This window comes from Hyperolius riggenbachi, chromosome 4, assembly GCF_040937935.1.
Source record: "Hyperolius riggenbachi isolate aHypRig1 chromosome 4, aHypRig1.pri, whole genome shotgun sequence".
In the NCBI taxonomy this organism is placed as follows: domain Eukaryota; kingdom Metazoa; phylum Chordata; class Amphibia; order Anura; family Hyperoliidae; genus Hyperolius; species Hyperolius riggenbachi.
In genome coordinates this window covers 71,964,180-71,985,297 of record NC_090649.1, presented here as the reverse complement: position 1 = coordinate 71,985,297, position 21,118 = coordinate 71,964,180, and the positions used below count along the sequence as shown (strand labels likewise).

General features: G+C 46.2%; 2 long non-coding RNA genes across 2 annotated transcripts in view; one reads left to right on the top strand and one right to left on the bottom strand.

Annotated features, from left to right (window-relative positions):
• LOC137570387 (uncharacterized) overlaps nucleotides 1-21,118 on the bottom strand; it is a 147,833-nt gene that overhangs the window by 28,486 nt on the left and 98,229 nt on the right. The gene's annotated exons all lie outside the window — the stretch shown is intronic.
• Nucleotides 16,644-17,144, top strand: LOC137570386 (uncharacterized). The gene is made up of 2 exons (XR_011031013.1): nucleotides 16,644-16,859; nucleotides 17,101-17,144. It is a non-coding gene; the product is annotated as an uncharacterized lncRNA (long non-coding RNA).

The following is a 21,118-nucleotide window of genomic DNA, read 5'->3' as shown; positions in this document are numbered from 1 at the left end:
GACACCTGAGTGATAAGAGTGTATTGGTGCAACAGTAATACTTTGAGGACCGCACCTGGAAGACAGGTGCAAGAGCAGGTAGGAATACTGCTCGCAACTGGTCCCTTTCGTAGTCTGGACTCTCCACGGGGAGGAGTCAGACAGAGAGAGGGAAGGACAGAACGTGAGTGACACCAATGGAGACGTGTCACTGACAGATCTGTGAACTATCTCCTAACAGGAGAGATAGTTCTCGAGGTCGGACAAGCCAGGTCGTTAACACACGGACAGATAAAGTACAGAGACAGGAGGCAGATGCAGAATCCAGAGACTAGCCGAGTTTTGGCAACAGAGTATCAGAATGACAAAGGTACAAAATCAGAGATCAGAAGAATGGTCAGGAAAGCAGAAGGTCATAACAAATAATCAACAATGCCTAAGCTAAGGTGCGAGTTCCTTGGCCGTCAACACCTTGGAAACTGATCTAGAATATAATACAAATAGTAACAGATTTCCTAGACTAAGGTGTGAGATCCTTGGCCATCAATACCTTGGAAACTGGTCTAATAAACACAGATACTGACAAGGTCTGAGTGCTACCACGTAGTGATCGCAACGCCAGACACCAGAGGAATGGCCAGCACCCAGTATATATACACCAGCGCTTCCCAGCGCCTCCCCTAAGTGCTGGACCAATGAGAGCAGATGGATTTGTCAGCTGACCGGCCTGGTCAGCTGACTCTCCTCTGAGTGTCATATAAGCTCTGCCTTTCAGCGCGCGTGCACGTCCTTCTGAACCTGTGTGGACTACCAGTCCCAGCCACACCAGACATGTTTTGCAATGTGTCAGCCTGTTCGGGTGCGGGGCCAGCCGCACCGCCAACCGAGCCTGCGGCGGTCTCCCCGCGCTCAGTCACTGTGTCAGTAGTAGGCTTATGCGTACCGACTGCTGCGTCGGATGCGGATTCCGCCGCTGGGCATGCGGCGGTTTCTCCGCGTTCCGCCCCGCTAGTGGACGCGTGCCCAAACACTCCAGATGCCACGCTAAACGCGGAATCAGCCGCCTCACTCTGAACACTTGCGGCGGCTCTTCCGCGTTTTCTCACAGTACCCCCCCCCAGAGGAGTGGACTCCGGACAGCTCCTACCGGGTTTCTCAGGATACAAAGCGTGGAATTCCTTTCTCAATTTGTCCGCGTGCATGCGACATTCAGGTACCCATGTTCTTTCCTCCAACTCTGGTTGGTCATCTACCATCACAGGAGGAGGAGTAGCACCCACATGGACTGCTGGTTTAAGCAGGGACACATGAAAAGATCTAACCCCACGCATGCTAGCAGGAAGATCAATGGCATAAGTAACATTGTTGATCTTCCTGGTGACTGGAAAAGGACCCACAAACCTGGGACCCAACTTGGGCGAGAGTTGTTTCAGGGCCAAATGACGGGTGGACACCCATACCAAATCTCCTGGTTGGAACTTCCACTCTAAAGAACGTTTCTTGTCAGCTTGACCTTTCTGACTTTGAAAAGCTTTTTCCAAATTACTCTTTACAATCCCCCAACTGTCCTTAAAGGATTTTTGCCATGCCTCCAGAGCTGGAAACGGAGTGGAAGCTACTGGCAATGGGGAGAACTTGGGCAACTTCCCAGTAACCACCTGAAATGGCGAAAACCCAGAGGAAGAGCGTTTCAAATTATTGTGCGCAAATTCTGCGAATGGCAAGAACTTGACCCAATCATTTTGCGCATCCGCAACATAACATCTTAAAAATTGTTCCAATGACTGATTCACTCGCTCAGTCTGGCCATTGGTCTGTGGGTGGTAGCCCGATGAAAATGACAGTTCCATGCCCATTTGACGACAAAATGCCCTCCAAAATCTGGAAATAAATTGGACTCCCCGATCCGACACTATGTTTTCCGGAATACCATGTAGTCGGAAAACGTGGATGATGAAAAGATCGGCCAGTTCCTGGGCCGAGGGGAGTCCTTTCAAGGGCACAAAATGGGCCATTTTGTTGAAACGGTCAACTACCACCCAAATGACCGACATGCCCTCAGACTTCGGAAGTTCCCCCACAACATCCATGGACAAATGGGTCCACGGTTCACTCGGGGTGGGCAAAGGCTGCAACGTTCCCACAGGTGCCAGGCGGGAGGGTCTACTTTTTGCACATACAGCACACTCTCTTACATACTCCTTGCAGTCTGTTGCCAATGAAGGCCACCAAGCAAACCTAGCGACTAGGTCCTGTGTTCTGGAGGCCCCAGGATGTCCAGCATTCTTGTGCGAGTGGAACATCTGTAATATTTGAAGGCGAAAAGGCAGTGGCACAAACATAACCCCCTGAGGCTTTCCCTCAGGAACATCCTGTTGGAAAGGACTTAAAGTTTCCCTCCAGTCTTTCCAAGTTTCAGTGACTGCCAACACAACTTTCTGTGGAATAATAGTCTCAGGGTCTGAGGGCTGTGCTGTCTCCGGCTCAAAGCATCTGGACAGGGCGTCTGCCTTAACGTTTTTACTACCAGGAGTGTACGTAATTATAAATCTGAATCTCCAGAAAAACAGTGACCACCGAGCCTGACCGGGACTCAATCTCTTAGCCCCCTCAATGTATTCCAAATTTTTGTGATCAGTGTAAACGGTAATCGTATGCTCTGCTCCTTCTAGCCAATGATGCCATTCTTCGAAGGTCAATTTAATGGCTAGGAGCTCCCTGTTGCCTATATCGTAGTTTTTCTCTGCTGGTGAAAACCTACGAGAGAAATAGGCACACGGGTGTAATCTTCCCTGCAACCCAGAGCGTTGAGACAGCACAGCCCCTACCCCGACCTCCGAGGCGTCCACCTCCACGATAAAGGGATAGGAGGTGTCGACGTGTCTCAAAATGGGTGCAGAGAAAAACAATTCTTTCAAAGTGGAGAAAGCAACTTGAGCCTCAGGGGACCAGTGGTTTGTATCTGCCCCTTTTTTAGTGAGACTGGTAAGGGGTGCTATGACTGTGGAGAACCCCTTTATGAACCTTCTATAGTAATTAGCAAATCCCAAAAATCTCTGGAGGGACTTCAGGCCCACTGGCTGGGGCCACTCCAACACAGCAGAGACCTTAGCAGGGTCCATAGCAAGACCCGAGGTGGAAATTATGTACCCCAAAAAGGCGACAGAAGTTTTCTCAAAAATGCATTTCTCCAATTTGGCGTACAGCATGTTGAGTCTTAGTTTGTTCAGCACAAACTTGACGTGAGTTCTGTGATCGGAAAGGTTGTCTGAGAAAATAAGTATATCATCTAGATATACTAGAAAAAATTTACCCAACACCTCCCTGAATACCTCATTGATTAGTTCTTGAAAGACGGCCGGGGCGTTGCACAACCTGAAGGGCATCACCAGGTATTCGTAATGCCCGTCGGGTGTGTTAAAGGCCGTCTTCCATTCATCGCCCTTTCTGATTCGCACCAGGTTGTATGCACCCCATAAATCCAATTTCGAGAAGATCTTAGCGTTGGTGACCTGCGTGAATAAATCGTCTATCAAGGGTAATGGATAGCGATTTTTTACTGTAATCTTATTCAGCCCCCGGTAATCAATGCATGGCCGAAGGCCTCCGTCTTTTTTCTTAACAAAAAAGAAACCTGCTCCGGCAGGCGACCGGGATGGGCGAATGAACCCTTTGGCTAAGTTTTCACGGATGTATTCCTGCATGGCCACTTTTTCCGGCCCAGACAAATTGTATAGATGGCCTCTAGGGGGCATACAACCCGATCGGAGAGCAATAGGACAATCAAAAGGGCGATGCGGAGGTAACTTATCAGCAGCTTTGGGACAAAATACATCTGAAAACTCAGAATATTGTTCTGGTACTCCCTCCACCCGAATCCCGGTCTGACCCAAGGTCACCTTCCCTAAAAAATTATTGAAACAATGGGCTGACTAGCTGATTAGCAGACCTGTGGCCCAATTAAACTGAGGGGAGTGAAGGTGTAGCCATGGCATGCCAAGGATGACTGTGGAGGTAGACATGTGCAATACAAAAAACTGTAACTTTTCCCTATGCAGTACCCCTATAGTGACTTCCACCTCTGGTGTCTGAGACAGAGGATGGTTACGTTGCAGGGGGGAGTCGTCCACTGCCGTAACCTGAATGGGTGGTTTTACCGGGGTAAGCGGGATACCCAATCTTTTTTTCAAATTCATAATCCATGAAATTAGCCGCTGAGCCGGAATCTATGAAGTCCTCAGAGACTTCAGATTTATTCTCCCATGTGATCGTACAAGGAAGAAGTAACCGTTTGTCTTCTAGGGGTGAGAGTCGTACGCCTAGGGTATTACCCCCAACTACTCCTAGGCAGTAGCATTTCCCGACTTTTTAGGACAATTCCGCACTCTATGACCCCCCTCTGCACAATAAAGACATAACTGTTCAGAAATCCTGCGTCTCCGCTCCACTTGAGACAATCTGGACCGCCCAATCTGCATTGGCTCGGGTGGAGGTGAGTCGGGAGGAGGTGGAGTCACAGGAGGGGCAGCGCAGGACACCATTTTAATGTTGTTTCTACCCCGGGTCTGCTTTTGATAGCGTAACCTGCAATCAATCCTAATGGCCGATGAAATGGCCTCATCGATGGTTCTGGGTTCGGGCTGACTTAACATAAGATCTGAGACCTCATCTGACAACCCTGATAAGAAACAATCTAAAAGGGCATAGGTGTCCCACCTGGCTGAAACTGACCACCTCCTAAATTCTGCAGCATAATCCTCGACCGGACTCTTGCCTTGACGTAACATCTTGAGCTTCCGCTCAGAAGTCGAGGCAATGTCTGGATCGTCGTAAATTATCGCCATGGCTTTAAAAAATTAATCTACCGAGGTTAAGGCTAAATCTCCGGCGGGTAGACTGTATGCCCAAGTTTGGGAATCGCCTGATAACAAGGTCTTGATAAATATGTGACCCTCTGGGCCATAGTTCCTGAAGATCTAGGTCTCAACTCAAAGTATAACACTCTACTTTTGAAATTTTGAAAGTCAGATCTGTGACCAGAAAATTTCTCAGGTACAGGCATACGTATGTCTTTGCTAGGAGGGGATCGCACCTCATTCACAGCCATCTGGAGGGTCTGTAAAGAAACGAACAAGGCGTCAATCAGCGTCTTGTGACTACCCAGCACTTGGTTGATGTTATCCACCGAAGTGGCAAGTGTGCCCAGACGGTCAGTGTGTGCGTCCATTTGTCTTTTGGTCTGGCGTTCTGTAACGATCGGTGTAACACAGAGAGGATTTGATTACCGGTGATCTGCAGTATCACCGAGAATGCAGATATATACCAGATTATTAATGATCTGCAGTATCACCGATAATCAGATATATCTCTAACCTCTGGACACCTGAGTGATAAGAGTGTATTGGTGCAACAGTAATACTTTGAGGACCGCACCTGGAAGACAGGTGCAAGAGCAGGTAGGAATACTGCTCGCGAGTCGCAACTGGTCCCTTCCGTAGTCTGGACTCTCCACGGGGAGGAGTCAGACAGAGAGAGGGAAGGACAGAACGTGAGTGACACCAATGGAGACGTGTCACTGACAGATCTGTGAACTATCTCCTAACAGGAGAGATAGTTCTCGAGGTCGGACAAGCCAGGTCGTTTACACACGGACAGATAAAGTACAGAGACAGGAGGCAGATGCAGAATCCAGAGACTAGCCGAGTTTTGGCAACAGAGTATCAGAATGACAAAGGTACAAAATCAGAGATCAGAAGAATGGTCAGGAAAGCAGAAGGTCATAACAAATAATCAACAATGCCTAAGCTAAGGTGTGAGTTCCTTGGCCGTCAACACCTTGGAAACTGATCTAGAATATAATACAGATAGTAACAGATTTTCTAGACTAAGGTGTGAGATCCTTGGCCATCAACACCTTGGAAACTGGTCTAATAAACACAGATACTGACAAGGTCTGAGTGCTACCACGTAGTGATTGTAACGCCAGACACCAGAGGAATGGCCAGCACCCAGTATATATACACCAGCGCTTCCCAGCGCCTCCCCTAAGTGCTGGACCAATGAGAGCAGATGGATTTGTCAGCTGACCGGCCTGGTCAGCTGACTCTCCTCTGAGTGTCATATAAGCTCTGCCTTTCAGCGGGCGCGCGCGTCCTTCTGAACCTGTGTGGACTACCAGTCCCAGCCACACCAGACATGTTTTGCAATGTGTCAGATGGTTCGAGCGCGGGGCCAGCCGCACCGCCAACCGAGCCTGCGGCGGTCTCCCCGCGCTCAGTCACTGTGTCAGTAGTAGGCTTATGCGTACCGACTGCCGCTCGGACGCGGATTCCACCGCTGGGCATGTGGCGGTTTCTCCGCGTTCCGCCCCGCTAGTGGACGCGTGCCCAAACACTCCAGATGCCACGCTAAACGCCGAATCAGCCGCCTCACTCTGAACACTTGCGGCGGCTCTTCCGCGTTTTCTCACATGACCCTTGTAAGATGGTCCCAAGGGCGCGTATATATCAAAAAAGGGTGCCTGGAAAAAAGGGCGCGGGGTGTAGCCGAAATTAGAAGTTTGAATGCAAAACCGTATTTTTCGTTTAAGAGGTTATAAACGATAATTTAGTGCTAAATACGTTAAATAAACGGAAATGAAATGGCAAAATACCGTCTATAACAGTAAACGAATTCTGAAATGAAACGTCAAATAGCGTCTATAGAAAAAACGATATTTACACTTGTATTAAGCATAGCACTAGAATGGTAGGTTTTACAGGTATTTTACTACAATTATACCTAACTTTAGGGTCACAGATATCTCTCCTTATCCCTATCCCTCACACCTAGACCCCCCTTTGTGTAAATACACATAATGTAATAAATTGTATATATTACATATATTGTACTATAACTATACCTAACCTTACTCTCATACAGAGCCCTCCCTGTACCTATCCCTAACCCCTAGACCCCCTTGGTGGTGCCTAAACCTAAGACTCCCCTGGTAGTGCCTAAACCTAAGACCCCCCTGTTGGTGCCTAAACCTAAGACCCCCCTGTTGGTGCCTAAACCTAAGACCCCCCTGTTGGTGCCTAAACCTAAGACCCCCCTGTTGGTGCCTAAACCTAATACCCCCCTGTTGGTGCCTAAACCTAAGACTCCCCTGGTGGTGCCTAAACCTAAGACCCCCCTGTTGGTGCCTAAACCTAAGACTCCCCTTCTGGTGCCTAAACCTAAGACCCCCCTGGTGGTGCCTAAAACTAACCACCACCCTGGTCCTAACCCTCCCTCTACCTATCCCTAACCCCTAGACCCCCTAGTAATGCCTAAACCTAACCATCCCCACTGCACAAAAACACACTAAACACATATAAACAATAATATATTTAATCCTTCACTCCAAATAACATGAATAAAATAATTTATATATTTGTAATAGAATAACTAGCCTTAAAATCACGTAGAAATCTTAAAATAACAGTAATTTGTAATAGAATAACTAGCCTTAAAATCACGTAGAAATCTTAAAATAACAGTAATATTTAAAGCGATATTTTAGTAACTATAATCAACGCATTAGAAGTGTAAAAACAAAGTTAATACCATAAGCGATGTATTTCTAATACAATCAGCTTTAGAAACGTTATTTAAGCATTATACATATGAAAACGAATTTTAAATGATAAAAGAAGTGTAAACGAAATTTTAGTTGTTATAGTTTTATAAGCGCATTTTTAAAACGAAAAATACTAGTTAAAACCCATATAAGCGAAATTTACAAACGAAAAAATAAGTATAATACAAAGTCTAAACGAACTTGTAAACGATATTTGTTATAAACTTTATCCTGTAAACGAAAACCTTTGTTAACACGATCCCTGTAACCGCTATTTCTCGTGCGCCCTTCTTTCCTGTCGGGCGCCGAATAGCCGATATTTTGCATTGCAGTCTATGGCGGCGCCCTTTTTGTCCACTATCCCTGTGCGCCCTTTTTTACTAGTTCCCCCACGGGCTGGGTAAGGTGTAGGCAAGGGAAAGGGTGTCAACATTAGGGCCCCATCCAAGTTATCTTGGGGGGGGGGGGGAGGATTTGTAGTTAAGCTCCTGGCCATTGTTTTCGAAACACGCAAGATTGGGCCTCTCATTGTCTTTTCTAGTATATCCACACTAGGCAGGCGCATAGCGGTGGCACACTGTCCTGTGCCAAGGGAAGGGGTGGGCTGGAAAAGCAGTTCTCCTCCTCCGGAGGAGGATCTTGTCTTCCATGGATTTGTAGGATGTCAAAAGCATGCTCACATACATTAGCCAGGAATCAAACCCAGGTCTACTGCTTGGAGGTCAGCTATGTTCACCACTATACCACCAACACTACAGGCTGAAGCCAGCCTAGCTGGCCTGGGAAGGATGAAACGCTAGGTGGCCATGCAACCATTCCTGCTAACCTAAAGCTTACTTGTGTCTTACACATTGGCTTAAGACTTTACCAAATTCAATGCTCCAATACGGGGAAGCTTCTCTGTTTGCTGTTTTTTTGTTTGTTTGGTTTTTTTTAAGTGTGGTGTTACAGTTCACTCATCTCTTCAACTACAAGAAAGGCCCAGGAGTAGTCTTAGCTACCGTAATATCTATGTTACGGCAGGGCCCTTATTACACTTTCTCTTACAGGGCTATGGAAACCGTTTTGCCCATGCGATAAAGTGAGGTGCAAAAATGAAATAATGCCTGGCAGAGGATGGTTTCGATCCATCAACCTCTGGGTTATGTTTTTTAAAATAATCAATTTTAAACTAATGTTTTTCTGAGTTAAAAAAATATATTTTTCCTTAGCACTTTCAAAATCAATTATCTCAAAAACTACAAGGTTTTTGTGAATTTTTTTTTGCCTTGTTCTCACTCTTCCCCTTAAAAGATACCCGAGGTGACGTGACATGATGAGATAGACATGTATATGTACAGTGCCTAGCACACAAATTACTATGCTGTGTTCCATTTTTTCTTTCTCTGCTTGAAAGAGTTAAATATCAGGTATGCAAATGGCTGACTCAGTCCTGACTCTTTCTTGCTCTCAGAAGCCATTTTCTGCTAGGAAAGTGTTTTATAGTTGGAATTTCTTATCAGTGAGGGTCACAGTGGTCGCCACTTACATACCTGATATTTACCTCTTTCAGGCAGAGAAAGAAAAAAAGGAACACAGCATAGTTATTTGTGTGCTTGGCACTATACATACACATGTCTATCTCATCATGTCACCTGTCACTTCAGGTATCCTTTAACACCTGTTGTGGCTTTACTATGAACCGCTAAAGTCAGCACAAAATTATGTGAAATTTTGCATAATCATGTGAAATTATGCATGGATATTGCAAAATCAGTTGAATGTCCAAATCGTAATTATGTATGGGCGTCATTCCGAAAAATGACACCAAAGTTCACGTAATCATGATAAGCAGATTACGATCATTACTGCATCCTGTGTCTAGTGCCCAGTTATGCAGGTGACTATCAGACCACTATGCATATGCCTATTAAAAAGCCAACACTTCCATTTATCGATATTAGATGAGGTACAAACAATATCGTTTTTGAAGATCCAGATTAGAAGTCTGCAGAGAGAGAGTGCTATTTTCAGTAAGGATGATTGAAGTTTAGAGGTCTTCAAGTTCATGAAACTGGCAATCTCAGCCCTGTCCGACACCAATTATTTGAAAAGGAGAGATGTGTGTCACAGCCTATCCAGGAGGCCCGATATAATGGCCAGTTAGTGGCCTTGGATGCTTCCATTTTTGAGGTTTTATTGCTTGCCTTACATCACGGCAGAGCCAAAAGGAAGAAGAAGAAGTTCAGAGCAAAAGACAAAGCATATAAAAAGTTTAGCTTTTTTGTTCTGATCCAGCTTAAAATTTTATAAGGGCCCTTATTATTTTCATATTCTGCTGGTCTGCCGTAAATTATGACACCCTTGGAAACAAAGGAATTGTAAAGCCGACTGCCAAGTTTTAAATGAGATTGTTTCCCTAGAGATGCAGCGACTGGAACCGGCATTAATAGCTTACAGAACCACATATATTTTTGGTGACAAAAGTCATACTCGCTTTTCCAAGCTCTCCAAAAACTTTACGTTTGAATTATTAGGCTTCAGATCATTTTGATCTGTCACTGTGGAAAGAGAAGCCTGTGTTTCATAAGGTTCCATTCTGTGTAAAGCATAACTCCACTCATAGAAACGGGACAGTGTTGCTTCTCCAAGTGGCCAGGCTATAATCAGACAGAACACCGCTATTGGGCAGCATCATGGTGAAGTGGCGGCCACTCCTGCCTTGTAGCCACTATTTCTAGGTTTCATTTTTAGTGCGCTCTGGGCACTATGTCTAGGCAGGACAATTGCCAATAAGGCAAAATGGACAATTACTGAAGACACCAGAGCAGTGGCAGCTCCAGGCCAACGTGGTGAATTGGGCGGTAACGATGTTCGATGACCGATGAACCGGTGGGAGCCCCCATCGGCTGTCCCCCAACATGTTAGCCCCCCCTTCCCCGTGCCTGTGCATGTAAGGGGGGGGGGGCAGGGGCAGCAAGGCGACATGCAAAAAGCCCATTCCCGAAACATTTCATGCTGAAAACGATCGGGAATCAGCCTGTGGTGTACGGGCAACCAACAGAGAGAGATGTGTCTCTAGGTCGAATCTGCCCATACATCGCTAGATGTAAGGGCAGCTTAAAGTGGACCTGAACTCAGAACTTTCTCTCTGCTCTAAAAGATAAGCAACATCATAATAACTTTTAAAGAAAATATTTCTTTGTTACAGCTGATACAAATCCTGCAATATACCAGAATACCTCCCAACTTTTTGAGATAAGAAAGAGGGAGACGTCAAGACATGCTCCTGCCACACCTCTAACCACGCCCCACCACACCCCTCACCATGCATATCACAAAAAATTCAGAACCAAAAGATGTAGTTTTATCATTCAAACCAGGCTGGTCCTTTCTATCATCATTCGTTTTTCTTAATTTTAACATTTGAAAATAATAAAAATATCAGTCTAATTGATGGGAATGAAGTTTAGAGTCAGTTAAACACATTTTCAGTAGAAAAATACATATATCTACACAGATCTGTGCATCAGTCCTGAAAGAGGGAGAAATGAGGGAGAAAGAGGGACAGAAGGATTTGGTTCCCAAAGAGCGACAGTTGGGAGCTTTAAATCTGTATTGTGTCTACTTCCTCTTTTCATGGAAGCCGACATAGGGTTAACATCTTGTGTTTACAAATGAGTTTCTCTTCCGAGGCAGCCATCTGACACAGCTGAGATATGAAATTACACTGGTGATTAGTCACAGATGAGGGGGAATTAGGCTAAACTCTCGAGAAACATACAGCGTGAATTTCTCCATGCTTTTCTTCTGTGCTGTGCACGAGTTCAGGTGGTCCACCATAATAATTAGTGGATTCTAGTTTAAATGAACCACTCCGTCACAAATAAGTGCAGCTTAGAGAGCGAGGGAGCCAGCAGACTCTCACAGGCGAGCCGTGGCTGCCCTACATTTCTCTGCGGCTCATTTTCTCTCCGCTCTGTGACTTGGAAGCTGTTTTATTTTTACTGGATTCTGTCCTCCGACTCCTGAAGGATGACAAAGTAGATCAAAGCAGCGATGGGGAGCGGACGTCTTTTGACTTTCCCGTGACCTTGAAAACAGTTTCCTGGGTAATTTGTAGAAAGTGAAAACCAACCGGCAGCCTCAGAATTCTGCATTATGCTCAATAATATCGTAAGGACGAGATGGAAAAATCCATGTTACTGCTGCGTGGTCTGTTTTTCTCTCTGCTTCTATGGTGTGTGCGCATGCTGAGAGGAGACGGTTTTAACCTTTACTTAAATAAAGAACTCCCGTGAGCTCAATTTATATGTAAAAGGTCAGAATAACTTTTCCTAAATGTTATTGCAAGAAAAAAAAAATCTTAGGGGGATAGCAATGGGGGGTGCAGTGGTTACAATTGCACAGGGGGCACCTGGATTACAGTGCAATGAAGGAAGAGGCAAGACTGGCACTAGATGCAGCGAACACATAAGAACTTTGCCATAACTTCAAATGGAGAAAAGATGGTGGAACTGTGTCCAGAGCTGGTTCTCTCATGAAGCAAGGTGAAACATTTGCATCAGGCACAGAGATTTCAGGAGCAGCATGTTTGCACTGTGTTTACACTAACCGCATGCAGTCAGAGTAGGAGGCGAGAGGAGAGTGAGGTGAAGAGGTCACCATTGGGGAAAAGCAGCTTGTTGTGCTGTGTGAGGAGTGTGACAATGAGTGAGGAGGGGGGAGGCAGGAGAGCAACAGTGTTTCATTTGACATGCACAGCAGAAGGGAGGAGGTGGCACTGCTGTTCTGACTGAGGAGTTATGGCGGATGGCTAACTAGCTGAGGGTGAGCAGTTTGTTTGTTACAGACTAGCAGCCAGCCAGCCAGTGTGCTATTGAGTTGAGCTGCAGTATGTCATGTCTCAAGTTGTTGCATATGCTCCCTTGCTGACTGAGTACATTAAATGAAGGAAATAAATGAGTAAATTGTTGATGCTGCTGTGCAATCATTCCAAATCAGGGTGGGGGTTGGGGTAGGGCACATCCTCACAAGATTGCCACAGGCAGCAAAAAGTCTCGGACTGGCCCTGACTGTGTCTCGTTAAAACTTACACTTTGTTGCAAAAGAGACAGCTAAGATACTGGGGTTAGCAGTTGGGGTGGGTGGAGCCTGACAGCCGTTTCACAGTTACCTGCTTCCTCAGAGGCTAAAGCGGGTAACCAAGTAGACAGTCTTCTGAACAAGTCATCCTCTGTCCTATCACTTTTTTATGTGAATATTTTTATCTCATTGATTGCCCTTTTATAATGAACATCACTTTAAAGTAAACCAAAGTAAGGAAACTTGCTTCAAGTTAGATGCTTACCTATAGAGAGTGAAGGCTCTGGACACCATAGTGCCTTCCTGGTCCTTTCTTCGTCCTGTTGTTCCTGCATCATTCCTCGTTGAAGTTATTTGACCTGCTAAGAGGAATACCCCTTTGGGACTTCTCCTTCAGCCTACGGGAGTACTTGCGTCCTCAAGTACTTGCGAAGTAAGATCCATACTGGGCATCAGGGGCATACAATATGGGATGCAGCCCCTGATCCAGCAGGACTGGGGGGGGGGGGGGGCTCCTCTGGGGCCCGCTCAGGACCATTTTGGGGGGGCAGGAGGGGTCAGAAAGTAATGTGCAGGCCTTACAGATCGAAGTCCTCCGGCAGCGGATGGAGGTATGTGTCTGCCGCCACTGCCACTGTAATTGATGCAGGAGGGGGAGAGCCCAAGGTGAGGGGGGACTGTCCCCATCCCCGCCAATGTCCAATGCTCTCTCCTCATGTTGTGACCCCTCCTGCCCCCCAAAACAATCCTGAGCGGGCACCTGGGGGGGCCCAATCTAAATTCTTGCAGGGGGTAGTGGGATGTGGGTGTCAAAAACACCCTCTAGTGAAAAGATACAGGAGACAAAAGTGGGAGCCCAATAGTGTAGTATGTCAAAAACAATTGAACGTAATAAAAGTAAGACACTACTCACAAAGGTGGGTTGCAGAGGGGCAACCGACCACAGGAAGCAGGTGGAGACAACAAATCCGACTCCACTCGGGGTGGTCCCTAGGGACCTGGATGCGGTCGCTCTCCTTGGTAAAAGAAAGGGAACAGATATCCGCCGTGGTCGAAGCCACGTGTGGTCTGTACCCACCCCTCAGACGGGTGAGGTAAGGGGGTATGATTGCACAATAAGGGTAGAAGAGGCGCCCTGGTGTAATAAAAGCATCTAAAAACAGTTTAAAAATGGGAAATAAATTTGAGGTGGCTTACCTCAGTGACGAAAAAATCTTTGTATTTTACAAAGGTTTTTATTAGTAGCACAGGCAACGCGTTTCGCGGGTCAGAGCCCGCTTCCTCAGGCCAATAACAGTGCCAAACTAAATGACAGATTCGAGAGGCTCCCTTTGCTGAATCTGTCATTTAGTTTGGCACTGTTATTGGCCCGAGGAAGCGGGCTCTGACCCGCGAAGCGGATTTTTTCGTCACTGAGGTAAGCCACCTCAAATTTATTTCCCGTTTTTAAACTGTTTTAGATGCTTTTATTACACCAGGGCGCCTCTTATACCCTTATTGTTCTTGCAGGGGGGCCCGGGGACGTCTAGTTACGCCCCTGCTGGGCATTTGCAAGTCTGGGCTTGCGCATGCGCAGTACCGATCAGGGCCGGATTTAGGCCAAGGCTGTCTAGGCCATGGCCTAGGGCACCACAGGAGCAAGGGCACCAAAGCAGCAGTATAAACTGGTGCAGCATTTGCAAGGTTGAAAATGCTGCAATGCAAGGAGCTCAGGGGTACTCTGCTGTTAGCCGCCTGTGCAGCAGCCACCTTGCTCTCTGTGCACGTTTGCAATGTGGCCGGCTATGGACTTGGGCAGCAGTGGAGAGGGAAAGGAAGAGGAAGCTTCTGCACTGGAGATGAGCAGATAAATGAGTGACACTGATGGCTGCTGCGGTGTGAAGGCGAGCTGGCTACCTATACTGAAAGGGGTGGGGAGTGGGAAAAGGAGGGATTAAGGGAGTCATCTGGCCACATATACTGGAGGGGAAGGGGGGAGGGGTCATCTGGCTACCTATACTGGAGGTGGGGTCATCAGGTTACCTATACTAAAGGGAAGGGGGGGGGGGGGTCATCTCACTACCAATACTGAAGGGGGGCAGCTGGTGACAGTGGCCTAGGATGGTGAAGAGCTCAAATCCGGCCCTGGTACCGATGCATCCGTCTTCAGAAGCACCCGGAGATGTTAGTACTTCTAAAGCCTGTCAAGGAATCCCAAAGTAAAAAGTGTAAAAAAGGCACACATAAAGAGGGGTGATGGATATATCCAATCATTTAGATGCGGCTAACGGCTGTGTTCTGCAGATGACAGAGCCACTGAAGAGTAGCAGCAGCTCGGTGTGCGGGGAGAGCCGTAGATGAGAGAGACGAAATCGGCTCTTTTCGGAGGGTCTTACTGGTGAGCAGCGGCTCTGTGGCCCGCTGGGAGAGTCTTGATATTGGATGCCCTGCAGCCAATTTACTGCCAATAGCCAATAATAACATTGTGCGGTAAGGTGGTGCCCAGATTAACAGCCGGCACCGAGCGCCGTTTTTAATAGCTTCGGTCCCGAATACACAGCCTGGTGCATAAATTCAACATGGGACATCGGTGGAAGCGGGGGCAGAGAGAGGACTGCGAAGGGTCTATGGTATCCAATGACTGCATCTGCTCAGCCACTGATAAGGAATAGGCTTTGTAGACAGTCCCTATTCAGTTTTCAGCATGGTCTTGTGTACAACACCCAGCCCCCAACCTCTCTACCCTTCCCCAAGTGATGTGTACTGTAGTGATGCTGAAGGAGTCTGCAGAGCCAGTTCTGATCCATCAGAGATGGACAGAGTCAAGTGAGTGTAATAAGGTGACGCTGGCAGCACGCTCATCTGTCAGTTTTATCACAGAAGCCAATGGAATTGATAGAGAAAATGCTCCCAGTGCTTCACTGCTGTGTGTTTTTATCTGCATGGGGGAAACACATTCAAGTGTGCACTAGCCAACTCAATAACATTGGTTCTCAGTTTACCTGTGCAGAAAACAAGCAAGGAGGGGAGGGGGTGGGCATCCAAAGTTTTGCAGGGGGGGGGCAGTGATTTCTAGTTACGCCCCTGAATGTACTGCAACTTTCTTTTCAAATTGTAATCTCAGAGACAACCTGAAATTACGCCATAGATATTAATACTGAGAATGTTGAACTAATGTTCCTACACAGTGAAATAAGCAGAATCAACTGGAAATGCTCATTTGGTTACTTCATTTCCTTAGTCTTGTTAAACGTAATGACTCCACCTCTATCAAATGTCAGAAACAACATTTACTTTCAAAAGGTTTCATTGTCTCTTGTGTTTTGCCTAAAACAGCTTTATGGAACTTTGTTGGCAGCTTTTTTATATTCCTCTGTGCCGGTGCCGCCTTGTCGTAGTTTTGTGTGTACATCTGCTGACATTTCCCAGGAAGCAGCACCCTGGAATAATGTCCTACAAGGAACAAATGCTCCTCAGTACTTACATGCTTCATAAACACGCTACAAAGGAAAGTAATGTGAACACCAGCAGACATGTGCTTATGCCAGGCAAAGCAGGATTTATATTTTACTCCCCTAGATCCATCCATACCTCCCAACTTTTTGAGATGAAAAAGAGGGACACTTAAGCCACACCCCTGCCACACCCCTGATCACCCCCCGTGTCACACCCCTAGTCACACATACCATAAAGATTTCATAAGAAAAATATGTTGTTTTATAATTCAAACCACACTGGTCCTTTCTATCCTGATTTATTTTCCTTCATATTAACATTTTAAAATTAGTAATATATCAATGTAAAGGATGGGGATACATTTTAGAGTCAATCAAACATGTTTTAGTAGAGAAATATATATATTTATATAGAAAAAAGGACAAAGTCCTGAAAGCGGGACAAAATAAGAGGAAAGAGGGACAGACGGACAGAGCTCCCAAAGAGGGACTGTCCCTCCAAAAGTGGGACAGTTGGGAGCTGTCATGTCTTGCAGACATCTTTCATTAAAATGGGTGCTAATCCATACAGGATTTATCCTGTGTTAGAATGAGGTAGGACAGCGCCACCTATTGACCACTGCATTACATTGTTCTCAGTTAAGTTCAGCCTTTCTGTTATTCCTCCTCCTCTGTGACCTCATGCACCAGACAAGAAGGGAGTAGCCTTCTAGAAGCTGCCATTTTCACATGCTCTCTGCTGAGGAATCTTCTCCGTGCTTCCACTAAAGGCTGCATAGCCGGTAAGGCATTCTTTCTTACTGTTTTCTATGAATCTGCATGACTAGTACTAGCTGTAGACATGTATTGTGTGTTATTTCTGTGTAGGCAGCTAGTTAGTAGTTCAACTGTATAGTGAGGCCTAGTCAGCTATCCATGCAGCCATGTTGCTGTGTGCACTAGTCTATCTACTGTATGCTGATATGTGATATGTTTATATGCAGTTCATGTACTTATTGCATCATTTCTGTTATTTGTTCACAGTTTCACACCAACTTACTTCAGCTCATTAAAGCTACAGATCATTACCTGGTCTCAATTTATTGAGTAGTAGGAGGGTGTTTATCTGCCTGCTAAGCTCCATACACGCCCCAGGGGTACACGTGGTAGTGAGGACAGGACAGTGAAACGGCTGCTACCCGCGAGTGGAACCAGACCGGCTAGCTTCTCAGCCAGTGAAACGGCTGCTACCCGCGAGTGAAACGGCTGCTACCCGCGAGTGGAACCAGACCGGCTAGCTTCCCAGCCAGTGAAACGCTGCTACCCAGTGAGTGGAAAATAAGATACTGACTACAGAGACAGCTATACTACCACGCAGCTACGTGCATATCAGTACGCAGCAGTCTCTACACAGTCAAGATCCTTAACAGCAGCATCATGTCAGAAAGCCAAACTTCTTCTTACAAGACAAGGTCTAAAGTCAGTCGCTCTACAAGATCCTCATCAGTCAGCAATGCGGCCGCCATTGCTCGCGCAGAAGCTGAAGCTGCAAAAGCACGTGCTGCCTTCGCAGAGCAAGAGATGCAGCTAAAGCTGCAACAAGCGACACTTGAAACTGAAAGGGCAAAACAGCAAGCAGCACTAGAGAAGCTCTCAGCACAGAGGGAAGCTGCTGCAGCTATTGCCAAAGCAGAAGCCTTAGAAGCACTCATCCACCCAGACGACGAAAGACACAGCAGGCCAGCCAGCCTTGATCTCGCCCATCAGGATCCCCTGCAGCGCACTTCAGATTATGTCCATCGACATTCCAGAATGATCGACTCTTTCCTGTCAATGGAAGATGCTCAACGGGACCTCATCGACAGATCTCATCAAACTCAATTCACAGCCCAGACAGAAAACCAGAATAAGCCTCCAGCCAGCAAGCCAGAAGTCAATATAGAAAATGAACTGATTTCAGAGCACCTGTCACCACGTCCGGAACTTCAACCGGCACATAACGTTCCAGGAACTTCTCCTTACACGCCAAATAGGTATGAGACATTTCAACCAAAACGAGAGACTACTGACAGGTATGATTACACACCACTTTCTCACTATGGCAACACACCACCATCTTTCCCTGCTCCTGCTCAAACCAGCATGGACATTGTTAAGTTCCTCACACGGCGTGAGCTGGTTGCCAAGGGACTTGTGAAGTTTGATGATCACCCTGAGAGTTATAGGGCCTGGCGGTCCTCCTTTAAGAACACAATTAAAGATGTTGAACTGTCCCCTAGTGAGGAGATGGACCTCTTAGCTAAGTGGCTAGGGACTGCATCTGCTGAGCATGTAAAAAGAATCAGGTCCATTAACATAAGAAACCCAGCAGCTGGACTAAAAATGGTTTGGGACAGACTTGATGAATGTTATGGTTCAGTGGAGGCTATAGAAAACTCTTTGTTTAAAAGGATAGAAGATTTCCCTAAAATAGCTTCCAAAGGCTTGCAGAAACTCAGGGAACTTAGTGACTTGTTAATGGAACTTCAGGTAGCCAAATCTGAAGGTGATCTGTCAGGCCTTGCATATTTTGACACTGCCAGAGGTGTTAACCTCATAGTACAAAAGTTAACCCCTGGCTTACAAAATGAGTGGGTTAAATGTGGTTCTAACTATAAGAAAAAATACCATGTTTCATTTCCTCCATTTTCTGTGTTTGTAGACTTTATACATGATCAGGCTAAGATAAGAAATGATCCTAGTTTTGATTTTGCACTAACATGTACTTCTGTTCCAGGTCTTCCTTCACACAAAGCTTCAGTGGCAGTTCACAAGACTGAACTGTCTTCCCCAGACTCTCCCCACAGGTTTGCTGGCTCCTCCCAGGCAGCAAACAAAGTTAGAGACCCTGGTAAGCAGTGTCCTATACACAGAAGGCCACATTCTCTGCTGAAATGTAGGGGGTTTAGAGAGAAACCCATTGAGGAACGTAAAGCCTTTCTTAGAGAGAATAGCATCTGTTACAAGTGCTGCTCATCCACCACTCACTTTGCCAAGAACTGCAAGTTTAGTGAAAATTGTAAAGAATGTGATAGCACAGATCACAACACAGCACTACATCCTGGACCAGCTCCATGGACTTTACAACATACTCACAGCACAACCGAGCATGGCGGGGAGGAGGGTGACACTCCTACAGTTACATTAGAGGTCACTCCACAGTGCACAGAGGTCTGCAAAGGAGCCACAGGTGGAAGATCCTGCTCCAAAATGTGTCTAGTCCGAGTCTACCCAGCAGAACAAAGGGAGAAAGCAGTAAAAATGTATGCCATCCTAGACGATCAAAGCAATGGGTCTCTAGCCCACCCAACCTTCTTTGATATGTTCAATGTTAAAGGCCCCAGCTCTCCATACTCACTAAGGACTTGTGCAGGAATTGTGGAGACGGCGGGGAGAAGAGCATCTGGCTTCCAGATCGAAGCTATAGATGGAAGCATCTGCTTGCCCTTACCAACTCTAATAGAGTGCAACCAGATTCCTGATCATAGATCTGAAATTCCTACTCCAGATGTCGCATTACATCATGCACACTTGAAGCGTATAGCCCACCTGATCCCAGAACTTGATCCACAGGCTAAGATAATCTTGCTACTCGGGAGGGATATCCTACGAATCCATAAAGTGAGAAAACAAATAGATGGTTCCCATGATGCTCCTTATGCTCAGAAGCTAGACCTAGGATGGGTCATAATAGGAGAGGTCTGCCTAGGGCGTGTGCACAAGCCAGATTCAGTTCATAGTATGTTCACAAGCACACTAGCAAGTGGGCGCCCCTCACTTTTCCAACCATGTGTCAACAACTTTCTCATAAAGGAGCTACCATGTGCCTCCCATCTACCTTGTCCCTTCACAGATGTCTCTAGTGACAAAGATGCCTGTGACAGTGACCAAGACCACTTAGGATGCAGAGTCTTCCAGAGGTCAAAAGATAATAATCGGGTAGCATTATCTATTGAAGACAAGCAGTTCTTGGAAATAATGGAACGAGACTTTGTGAAGGACAGCACTAACAGTTGGGTTGCACCCCTTCCTTTCAGAACTCAGAGAAGACGCCTACCTAACAACAAAGTACAAGTGCTTAAACGTTTCTCTTCTCTCAGACGTAACTTCCAAAGAAAGCCAGAAATGAGAGAACACTTCTTTTCTTTCATGCAGAAAATATTTGAGAACAATCATGCAGAGATTGCCCCACCCCTTAAAGGTCCTGAAGAATGCTGGTACCTGCCAATTTTTGGAGTATATCATCCAAAGAAGCCAGGTCAGATCAGAGTAGTGTTTGACTCTAGCGCCAAATTTGAAGGCATCTCCCTAAACGATGTGCTGCTGACAGGCCCTGACCTGAATAACAAGCTACTGGGGGTACTTCTCCGTTTCCGCAAGGACACTGTCGCTCTGATTGCCGACATCCAACAGATGTTTCATTGCTTCCTTGTTAAGGAGAAGGATAGAAACTTCCTCAGATTCCTCTGGTTTAAAGACAATGACCCTTCAGAGGACATCATAGAGTACCGCATGAGAGTACACATCTTTGGGAACAGCCCCTCACCTGCAGTTGCTATCTATGGACTCAGACGTTCTGCTCAAGAAGGAGAGAGAGAATATGGGTCGGACACAAGACAGTTTGTAGAAAGAGACTTCTATGTAGATGACTGTTTGAAATCATTACCTTCCAATGACTCTGCAATCAGTCTCCTCAAAAGAGCCCAAGACATGCTTGCCTGCTCCAACTTGAGACTTCACAAGATTGCTTCAAACAGCAAAGAAGTTATGGAAGCCTTCCCTTCTGAAGATCATTCTAATGACCTAAGGGACTTGGATCTGGGGTCAGAAACTTTACCAGTCCAACGTAGCCTTGGACTTCTCTGGGACTTAAAATCTGACACCTTCACCTTTCAAGTTAGCAAGGAAGAAAAACCTTTCACACGCAGAGGTGTCCTATCTGCAATCAACAGCCTGTATGACCCTTTAGGATTTGCGGCTCCTGTCACTATCCAGGGTAAGGCCTTGCTCAGAGATTTAACCC